The sequence below is a fragment of the Arachis ipaensis genome, chromosome B01, assembly GCF_000816755.2.
Source record: "Arachis ipaensis cultivar K30076 chromosome B01, Araip1.1, whole genome shotgun sequence".
In the NCBI taxonomy this organism is placed as follows: Eukaryota; Viridiplantae; Streptophyta; class Magnoliopsida; order Fabales; family Fabaceae; genus Arachis; species Arachis ipaensis.
Window position 1 is genome coordinate 34,976,836 of NC_029785.2, and position 11,389 is coordinate 34,988,224.

At 32.9% G+C, this 11,389-nt stretch overlaps 1 long non-coding RNA gene across 1 annotated transcript; it reads right to left on the reverse strand.

The window, feature by feature from the left end:
* Window positions 4,946-8,899, reverse strand: LOC110269418. The gene is made up of 3 exons (XR_002358307.1): window positions 8,888-8,899; window positions 7,857-7,862; window positions 4,946-5,041 (listed from the first exon to the last, which is right to left on the reverse strand). It is a non-coding gene; the product is annotated as an uncharacterized LOC110269418 (long non-coding RNA).

Below are 11,389 nucleotides of genomic sequence, written 5' to 3' on the forward strand. Positions count from 1 at the left end.
CAGTTTTACCGCAATCCTGCTCCACTTGTGCGTTCTATTTTGCTCTCATCTTATTTATCTGCTTGTTTCAGTTTTAATTCCACTTTAGTTTCTGCCTTGTCCTGAATTTTCAGAACTGTTTACGTCTTCAATTTTTATCAAATTCAAATTCCTTGTTTTGTTGTGATCATTATCATTGCCGTGGAAAGTTGCTATGGCTGCAAAAGTGATTGGAGATGTTGCTACCACTGTCTCAGTTGCGTTGGGATGCCGTCGCTACTGTGAATTTAGGGCGAAAGAGGGGTTGTCATCTTTAATTTGTGAGTACGACTACTTGAGGTAGGGGATATTATTATAAAGTTATTGATTTTAATTTAAAAATGCCCAAAAAGTATAGTAGATAATTGCAAATATATATTAATAATCGTAATGTTATTAAGTTTGGATTATTACTGTGAATGTGACTGGTTTTGTTGTTATGAGAGATTAATTGGTGGAATTAAGCTTGGATTGAGGTTATGAAAATATGATTGGTGTAGTATTGAGATTGATTTTAATTTGAGGTTATGATTTGTGAATAATGATTTAATTGTTTGAAAGTGACTAATTACTAGAATTCCTAGTTACGCTGAAATGTTGATTTAGTTGTGGAATTGAGATTTATTTGATGAGGGTAGATATTGTTGCAAGCTTGTTTGAGAAATTATCGGTTACTGGATATGTTAATCTAACTAGATAATATTGTGTTGAGTGTTGAATTGATTTAGTCTTATGTTTAGTCTGGAACTATTGTGATGACAGTTTAATTGTGACTATTTTCTGATTATTGAGGATGAGTTCCTTGCTGTTTTGATCGTTGTTGAGAAAAAGATTAGTGAATTGTGGAGATTGTGGTTTAATGAATGAAAAATATAAAGCCTGGATTTTTAAACTTTTTTTAAAAAAAAATTGATTTCTTAACTGAAATAATAATTTTGAGGGTTTACAAATAATTTTAGAATTATTAAAATTATATGGCTATAAAATATGTTGATTATTAAGAATTCCGCTGATTTGAAATTGTTGAGGAAAGGGCTAGTGAATTGTTGAGGAAGAAGGAACCCGTAAGGGTGGTTAAGTCCAAATTTTAGGGAAAGTGCTGCCGAATTTTTTATAAAATTCCAGGACTTTGTTTAAAGTATTATTTAAAAGCAAATCTGATTTTTAAGAATATTATTTGATTTTGATTTATTACGGAAAGTGTCTTGTTTTCAATTCGATTTACTAAGAAAAGTATAATGTTTAAAATTCAATCTTTTGAGGAGAGATTTTGTTTTAAGTTATGATTTGAGTTTGGTTTGTTAATAAGAAGAAAGAAGGGGAAAAGAGAACACGACACGTGTGATTTATGAAATGGTTAAAAGGTCATGAGAGGGTGACGGAAAGTAAATGGTTAAGGTGTTGATGTGAAAATGTTAAGCCATGGGCTTTATGTGTGAATGATTGTGCGAGGATCCCTGTGTATATGGTATGACTTCCAGGAGAAAGGGACACATGCTTCAGCTAGAGAATCAGTGCCTGCAAAGGTTTGGGACCTTGCAGAGGTTATGCCGCTAGAATGCCTTATCTGACTTGCGAGTCAAATTGCGTCAGGTGCGGGTCGAACCCAAAAAATGAGCTCATTACCTGCGTTAGGGATAGACATGCATCATGTTATTTGCACATTTGTATTTGGTTGTGTTTGCTTGATTACTTCTCTGTGATTGTGCTGTTTGACTTGTTTGTATGTTGGTTTGAATCTCTTACTTGTGCTATTAGTTCACTGATGTATTGAGGTAAAATATTGTGGTTGAGAAATGATTATGTGGTTGACAGATGGTTAATATGACTAATTTTGTGATAAAACTCTGTTTTGAGTTTATAAATTTAAAGAAAAGTAATTATCTAAAGTAAAACTAAAAGTATTTTCAGGAATTTAATAAAAATAGTTTTATTGAGTAAAGTTAATTATTTGCATTTTATTTCGTTACTTTTACGGCCTATTCCCTACTGAGAACGTGTGGTTTGTTCTCACCCCAAAATCTTCCACCCTTTCAGTGACACAGGTTCGAAGACTCAGTTTGATCCCTAGCCCTTGTTGCTTTAGATTTTATTTTATCGAGTTTCATATTGAATTTACTTGTATATCGTTTAATATTATTAATAATTATGTGAATATTATTACTTGGTGATGTTTGATATACGATTTTGATAAATAAAAACAAAAGTTTTTGACATTTTTCTTAAAAGTTGAAATGAGATACCGAACTAAAGGCTCAATATTAAATAGTTAATAAAGAAAACAGATTAGTAACACCTTACTTTTGGTACGATCATGACGTACTAAAAATTAGAGTATTACAAAATACTTTTTAAAGTACCTTCAATTTCATTAGACAAAGTTGCTTTCAAAAATTCTCACACAAAATTTAATCTTAGCTCACATGCCCCTTATTCGACACGAGGTTTTTTCATTTTCATAATTTTCTTTTAAGGTGTCAATTAAAAAGAAGATCCTTTTTATTGTTTTAAATGCCCAAAGGTTATGCATTTTTTATTTTTTGAATTTCTTTTTTCGATTTGACATTTAACAATATTGTATATTTTTTTATCTTTTTATTATATAGCATTTGAGCTATACTTTTTCATTTGGAGTAAAAAATATTGCACACTTTTTTCACATATTTATTATATTTCTCATTACAAAAAATTTGAGTAGTGTTTAAAAACTCATGAAAATAAAAAAAAATATAAATCGAAGATAAAACTATTGAGTAAACCGTCAGTTCAAACACAACTAAATAATAAAAAAGTCTAAAATACATGATTAAATCTTTTTTTTTTATTTTTATATTCTTATCGCATTTTGTTTCAGCACATGTTTTTTTTAATTTCCTTCATTCTAGAACTAGGTGACTCATCATGCAAAATAAAATTATATTAGCATATAAGATTCTTTTATGCATTTTAGAAAATTTTGGTAAATTTGATGAGTTATATCTCTTAGCATCTGTATAAATTGTAATAGTGACAACAGAATTGGGATATGAAAAAATACCACATCTTTACATTTATTCTTCTTCTATGCAAATATTCAAAATTTTGTATAGTATTAGAGCTCTGCTGATACTCACTAATGGTGAAAACCTCAAACCCCAATAACAAAGCTCCCATAATGGACAACAACACTCCAAATCCTTCTCAAAACCCAAAAGTAGTCCTTACTATATACATCCAAGTGAAAGTCCTACATTAGTTCTTGTTTTTTCAATACTCACTAGAAATCACTACCATTCCTGGTCATATTCTTTTTCACCATGGCCATAATATCTAAGAACAAATATGGCTTTTTCGTAGGCTTAATTTCAACTCCTCCTGCAGATGATCCCGTATATTAATCCTTGGAAAGATGCAATAACGTAGCTTTTTCTTGGCTCTTCCACTCAATATCTCCTTCAATCATCGGTAGTGTCTCTATCTCACCTCTTCTTCATCTGTTTGGCAAGATCTCTACCATCAATTTTTTCAACCAAATCTTCTGCATATTGCTGAGCTCCAAGACAAAGTATACGCCTTTGAAATAAGGCTCTTGATTTGTTACAGAATTTTACACCTCTTTAAAGATCTCGTGGAAAGAGTTAGAAAGTTCTCAACCTATTCTTATTTGTAAGTGTTCGGAAAAGACTCACTGCCTTCAAGAGTTCATTATCCACTTCTTGAAAGGTCTAGACGAAAGATTTTCAGTTTTTAGATCACAAATTTTTCTCCTAAACCCCTTGCCTCCAGTCACTAAAATTTTTGCTTTGGTAATACAACATGAGAGATAAATCCAGACGACCTCCGGTGTGCTCGATTACCAGTGGATTCTTGCCGCTACCATTGATCCTTGGCCCCCTTCACATGGACAAGGTCGCAGCTTGGCTTCCACTTGCACCGGGCGCAGTATCAACTCTTTGAAACTCTACACTTGTTGTATGTAAAACCCAGGTAAGTGATACATAATTAATTAATAATTAATAAATAAATAAAATATAAGCGATAAGGGTTGAAAAACTTAATATTTATAATTTGGAAAAATTCTGGTAAGAATTTTAACTTAGAAAATAAAATTGAGCGCAAAGATATAATTGATTGCAAAAATACGCATACCAGTGCTAAAATCAACTGTATCGGCTCAAATCTGTCCGGTACTATATGTGAGAAAACTAAAACTATAAAATGACAAGAAAAATATTTAGAATAGAAACCCATACACTTATCTTAAAGGTTTTGGCACAAGATAGGGCCAACGGATCAAAAATCTCAAACGGGTCCATTTTGGGCACAAGCCCATACTACATAAACCCTTACAACACACTCATTCTTATACCAAAGAGAGAGGGAGCCATGGATAGAAGAGAAGGAGAAGGAAAGGAGCCCTAAATACTATTCACCCATCACACTTAAATCCACATAACTTCCAAATCGTAGCTCTTATCGAAGTTCATAAAACTAAAATAGCATAAAACAAGAAACTAACAATGAAATCTAAGTGAATTAAGAGGATAAAATAAGGAAATATAAAGAAAAATAAACTAAAACAAGATTAAAACATAAATCTAAGGAGAAAACTAAGCTAAAATCCTAGAATTCTAGAGAGAAGTTGGAGCTTTTCTCTCTAAAATCACCTAAAACATAATAAAACTTAAACTAAGACTACTTGATTCATTCCCCCCTTTAATCCTTGGTTCAATAGCATCATAATGAGTTGGATTGGGTCCAAGAAGCTCCAGAAATCGCCCCTCACGTGTTTCTTTAATGAAGCACGTTTTTGGTATCTCGTGTATGCGAGATTTGGCTGCATGCGCGGATGGCTTAACTCACGTCCATTATAGACATATACATATTATTTTGAAGCCCTATATGTTAGTTCTAATGCTACTGAAACTGCCTCATTCGAAGCTCTATAGCTTAAGTTATGATCACTTTAGTACAAAGAGGTTAGAATTGGCAGCTCTACAAATCCTTCACTTCTTCATGAATTCTCCACTTTTGCATGCTTTTCCTTCATCATTCCAAGCCATCCTTGTCTTCTAAAACTTAAATCACTTAAACAAACACATCAAAGTATCGAGTGGAATAAAGATGGATTCAATTCGATAATTTAAAGGCATAAAAAGCATGTTTTTCACAATCAAGCACAGTTAGAAAAAATTCACAAAACTATGCTATTTATAATGAATGAATGTAAGATAATTTGATAAATCCCACTCTTTTCTAACCAAAATTCATCGTAAAATATGGGTTTATCAACCTCTCCGCACTTAAATAAAAGCATGCCTCATGCTATACATCAAGAAAGACATGAGAAAGGGGTATCAACACTTATTATATGCAATCTATCTAAATACACTTTACCTACTCTATCCTATGTAAACTCACTTAGTTAAAAATAAATCAAAGTCCAAGAGCATTGATAAGCAAGAAGGGCAAAAATAACAATAATAGTCAAATTAACTCCACAATTGATTCAAGTCCTAAAAAGTTTAATGAACTTGCAAGATAAAGCTTCAAGAGAAAAGGAAACATAAAAGTGACTACAATTGAATCCTCACCAGATGTGTATACGCTCTAGTCGCTCAAGTGTTTAGGGTTGATTCACTCAATTCTCTTCTAATCTTGCTTTTCAAGACTTGTTTTACATCTAACAATCAACAATTATTCAATGCATGCATACAAATATCATGAGGACTTTTCAAGGGTTGTAATGGGACTAGGGTAAAGGTGAGGATGTATATGGTCAAGTGGACTAGAATTTGAATATTTGATTAATTTAAACTCCCACCAAACTTATGACAACCTATTTAACTCTAATGCAAAACCTAGTTATCTATTATTCACTTTTTCACACACTCATACATTCTTTTCAATTCACATCTCATATGCATTATTCTTATCACTTTATTTTGGGGTTAACATTTGTCTCCTTTTTATTGCTTTCTTTTTCTTTTTCCTTTTTTTTCTTTTTTTTTCTATTTGTTTTTTGTATTCTTTGTTTATATAACATAATATATACACAAGATTAATGCATATGAAATATTCAATACATGAGTATGTATCCAATTTCCAATATTTTAACAAAAATACAAAACACCTTTTTTTCTTTCTACCAATGTTTTCCAAATTCTCCCACACTTAGATGATGCACACTCTCACTAGCCTAAACTAATCAAAGACCTAAATTAAAGACATTTATTATTTTTTACTTAGGAGTAGTGATGTGCTAAAAATTAAGAATAAAAGGAGATTAAAATTGGCTCAAAACTGGCTAACAATGGTGGATAAAAGAGTAAGGCTAGTTGGGTAAGTGAAGTAATTGAAATAAAGACCTCAATCATATAAATATATTCATACACAGAATAATAGACATAAAGTATCAAACAAATCAAAGATTACAATCATAGAAAGAGAATAACACACAAGAATAAAAATGGTGGTAAATAATGCAACCACGCATTAAGGCAGGTTGTGTGTTCTAGTTCCAAAACTATGTTCCACAATATAGTTCAAGCAAGTTTAATGAAAAATATTTTAACTCAAATCAATTCTGGAATGCCCTATAAAGAGATGTCTTGGAATTTTCATTATTTTTTGACTAAGCTTATTCTATGTATGTATATATGAAAAGAAATGCAATAAACTAAAAAAAAATGCAAATAGAGCTCTAAATATATATATAAACAGAGAAAGATGCAACTAAGATTTCTAAAAGACATAGTAACAGCAGAAAAATAAAATGCAAAAGTGTTTAGGATTAGAATGTTTTTACCCAAAAAAAGTCGGTCACTGACCTCCCCACACTTAAAAGTTTACATGGTCCTCTGTTTATTCAAAGATGAGCAAAAGGGTACAGAGACTTCACGGATTTCCACCTTCAGCTGGTGGATCATCCAGCTGCTGTATGTTCTTTCTTCTGCTTCCCTTGTTGCTAATGATTACTCATCCAGCAAAAAAATAAAACAGAATATATTAAGATAGAAATTCTCAAACAAGGGAGCATAGATTGTTGGAATGAGGTAACAATCACTTCTCAAACAAGGGAGCATAGATTGTTAGAATGAGGTAACAATCACTAAAACGAAGTGAGTTAATCAGTGTGTGACATGGATGAGAACAAGTGTGTGAATTCTAAGTTTGCACACAGTTTAGAATTTACATACTGGCATTGAAAGCTATGCCACAACTACACAAAAGAAGTATGCACTTCACTCATTCTAGTGTGCTTAAGATACTTTAAAGGAAACTTGTAGGTTAAGACAAACAAACAGGTAATAACGGAGCATAAAAGCACTCAAGCAAGAACCAAGCAATTGTCAAATATATAATGAATGGAAATTGGTTGATGTGCAAGAGAATTTAATGATCCAAACAAAATATGAAACTCACACATCAATTAATGACACACTTTGAACTTTTGCTCGCATCACCTAATTGACATAAAGTGGGGAACATGGGTACTATGCAACTTAGGAAAAGAGAGATATAAGGTAAAATCAATCACATAGCAAGCAAGGTCCACATAAGTTAAAAAGCACAAAGAGATATCATTAGGTAATCTTACAATCTAATTTCACAATTTCACAATTTTGATGCATACTTGGTGATGTAAATAAAAATCAGCATAAGCAAGCATCACCTAACAACAAATGCATCAATTAGAAGCAATTGCCTAATGATAGATAATGAAATCAAATCACATTCTTGCTAGCTACAACATGTAATTTAGAAATCCAAAAGCATTTTTAAAGGCAATGTCATAAGCACTTGGTATGTACAAATGTCGAGCATGCTAAATTCAATACCAAGCAACAGATTATAACTTCAATCTCAATCAAACAAAGAATAATTCAGCAGCAAGAAACAACAAATCATATTAATAATCCAACATTTTCACCTAATCTAACCTAGATTAACAACCTAATCCACGAAATTGAAAATTAAACTAATTAACTAACTAACTAGCTAACTAACTAAAGGAGATGGTGGTAGATGGTGAATGATGATGAAGAGAAGGTATGAGAAAGAGATGAGAAAGGAAAGAATGGGATGCGAATTAGGGTTCGTACAAAAAGGTTTCATTTTTTTACACTCGCATACACGAGAAATGGCCGCGCACGCGAGATTGGCAAAAGTTGGGGGTTGTGCGTATGCAAGACGATACACGCGATGTAAAAATTGTTTGCTATCTTCACAGGTTGTGTGCGCGGAGCATGGTGGCGTACGCGACTTTGTCACAAATTGGGTGATGCGTACGCGAAATTAGGGTTGTGTATGCGAAAGTAGAAAGAATTCCAAACTCTATAGACTTCAATACAACTCCTTAGAACTAAACTAGTTACATCCTATGACTAGCTTTTCAAAATGCAACAAAAATGGATAAAATGAACTTCACATGAAGAAAAAAATCAGAAGATCATATCATGGTGGAGTGTTTCCCACCTAGAACTTTTGGTTAAAGTCTTTAAGTTAGACATTTTGGTGAGGTCTTTGTCAAGGTGGCTTGTGCTTGAATTCATCCTTTAACTCCCGCCAATGCTTGGACTACAAGTCATTGCCAGAATTTTCAATCAAGTGCACCAAACTTTGATGATGTTCCACACAAGTCAGGAGCTCCCAAAATTGATCCCCATCATATAATCCGGGATCCCAAACCTTGTTTTCACACCCATCTTCAAGTTGACTTTTGTGATTCCATCTGGGTGAGCTCATTCAGAATTCTCATACGAATATCCAAACATCCTTCTAAATCCCATCAATTTAGCACTCTGCCAACCATGAAATTCAAACTTTAAGGGTTCAACCTTAATGAGCGATGAATTACGCTTCTGACCATTACACCACTTTCTCTTACTCTTCAACCCACAAAGACTTCTAAGTTGACCATCCGTTTTAAGCAACCCATATTCAAGTGGAATAAGAAAGTTAAAGGATATGAAATTTTACCCACTTGAATAATGTAATGGATGATGGTGACTTAGGAAGAGATGTTTCCAATAGTCTTGCAAGTTTCACTCCCTTGTGCTCTTCTTTGATTACCTCCACCTCTTGGCAAGCGTCTTCCATTTCCACTTCTCGACAAGGTTTCTCACATTCAATTACTTTTTCACTAACTTCTTCTAGCTCTTTCCCATCACTCAAGTCAAACCTCAGAGGTTGCATAAAATCTACATCAACACCCATTTCGAGTTCAATGGGGGAGGGCTCAACAAGATCATCGAGGAGATTGGTCAGTGTGGACAAAAAATCATTAATGATGGAATCCACTTCTTAATCAATTTTTCTCAATTCTCCAACCACATCTTTCGGTTCAATTATCTCAACTTTCTCCTTTTATTGCGATTCTTGCTTTAACTCCTTTTCTTCTCCTTGAAGCTCCAAGTTCTCTTTCTCACTACTCTCCTTAGTTGAATCTCCACATTCGTCAATAGGAGTGTGTTGATTGCATGAGTGCAATAAAACTAAGTGGTTCACAGATTCGGCCATGGTAGCCACCATGGTTTCTAGCTCCCTTTGCTCTTCTTCTTACTTTTGGAGAAAAGAGTAAAGATCTTTTTGTTTTTGCATTAACGGTTAGAGAACTTCATTCAACGAAGGAGGTGGTAAAGAAAATGGCTCATTGTTTGGAAGAAAGGTGTCATAGTTAAAAGGTAGTTCATATTGGTGAGAGTATTAAGGTGGTGTATATGAAAGTGATGGTTCTTGGGAGTATTGATGTTAGAATGGTGGTGGCTCTACGGGTACTCGTTCATAATTATCACAAGGGTAAGGCACATAAGATTGGTGGTATGGTAGATATGGGTTATAGGAAGGTGTTTGGTGATAAGATGTGGCTTGTGAGTAAGGTTGATAACAATGTTGAGGAGTTGGTTTATATTTGTGTGCATTATGGCGTGGATTATAACCATAAGAAACCAGAGGAAGTTGTTGCTAAGAAGGTTGTCTAGAAGCATACGGTTCCCCACTCAATTGATTCTACGATCCATGATGCGATCCATCATTGAAATTCTCACTTCCTACAACATAGTTGGAACCAAACTCATAGTCAAAATGGTGAGAATTCATAGTAAAAAGAAAAAACAAAAATAAAAACTATTAAGAAACAAAGAGAACAAAATCCTAACTACTAACTAAAACAAGCAAACAAACAAAGAGAAAACTATTCATAATATGAACATATTAACAATAACCAATAACAAGCACACATTGCAACTCTCCGGCAACGGCGTCAAAAATTTGATGTGAGGATTAATGCCGGTCTAGAATTTCTTAATAGAATTTCGTTGCAAGCATAGTCTAGACTAACAATTAATTCTCAATCAAAGTTTAATTTGTTTGTCACAACCAAACTAATAAAAACTGGGAGCTTCAAATCCCAGTTCATTTCTCAAAGGAATTGTAGTGAGGTGTGCGTATCATTGGCTATGGAAAATGGGGGTTACGAATCACAATTAACAAGAAAATTAAATGACAAGAAATTAAACAAGTATGCAAGAAATTAAATGAAAAGCAAGTGAAGCAATGAAAAGAGAATTTAAATGGTAAAAAGAGTCTTGGCAACGGTTAAGAGTCAATGTTTCCTATCCTAGTCATTGACCACAAACATAGCAATTATGAAGAGTTAATCCCACTTAGTTAACCCTAACATCGAGGGTAAGTCAAATAGATGTAATTGATCTTAATTCACAAATCCTAGCCAATTCACTAATTAGCTTAGTGAAAGACTAGCGTTAGTGGAAACAAAATCAACTAACAACCCTAAATGACCAATGAATATTGGACATCAATGACTCAAGGTCACCTAAGTCTGCAATCTCAAGCCAAGAGTGTGAAATCTACTCAATAATTAAAAGAGACATTTTATCAAACATTTAGAGGATATATAAACAAAACATCATAAATTGCATGAATTATATAAGCTATAACTATCAAACTCAAGAAAATAATGTAGATAACTCAAGTAAGCATCAATAACATAAAAAATATCAAAATTGCATTAATAGAAAACCGAAATTCACAAGAGTTCATGAAACTAAAATAGCATAAAACAAGAAGCTAACAATAAAAGCTAAGTGAATTAAGAGGATAGAACAAGGAAATATAAAGAAAAATAAACTAAAACAAGATTAAAACCTAAATCTAAGGGGAAAACTAAGCTAAAACCCTAGAATTTTAGAGAGAAGTTGGAGTTTCTCTCTCTAGAATTACCTAAAACATAATAAAAATCTAAGGGTTAAGTACAATTTTGGTCTCTAAGGTATAGGTCGAAAATTGTTTTCGTCCCTAACCTTTTTTTGCTTACAAAATCATCCCTAAATTTTAACTTATTTTTAAAATCATCATTCTTACCAAAAAT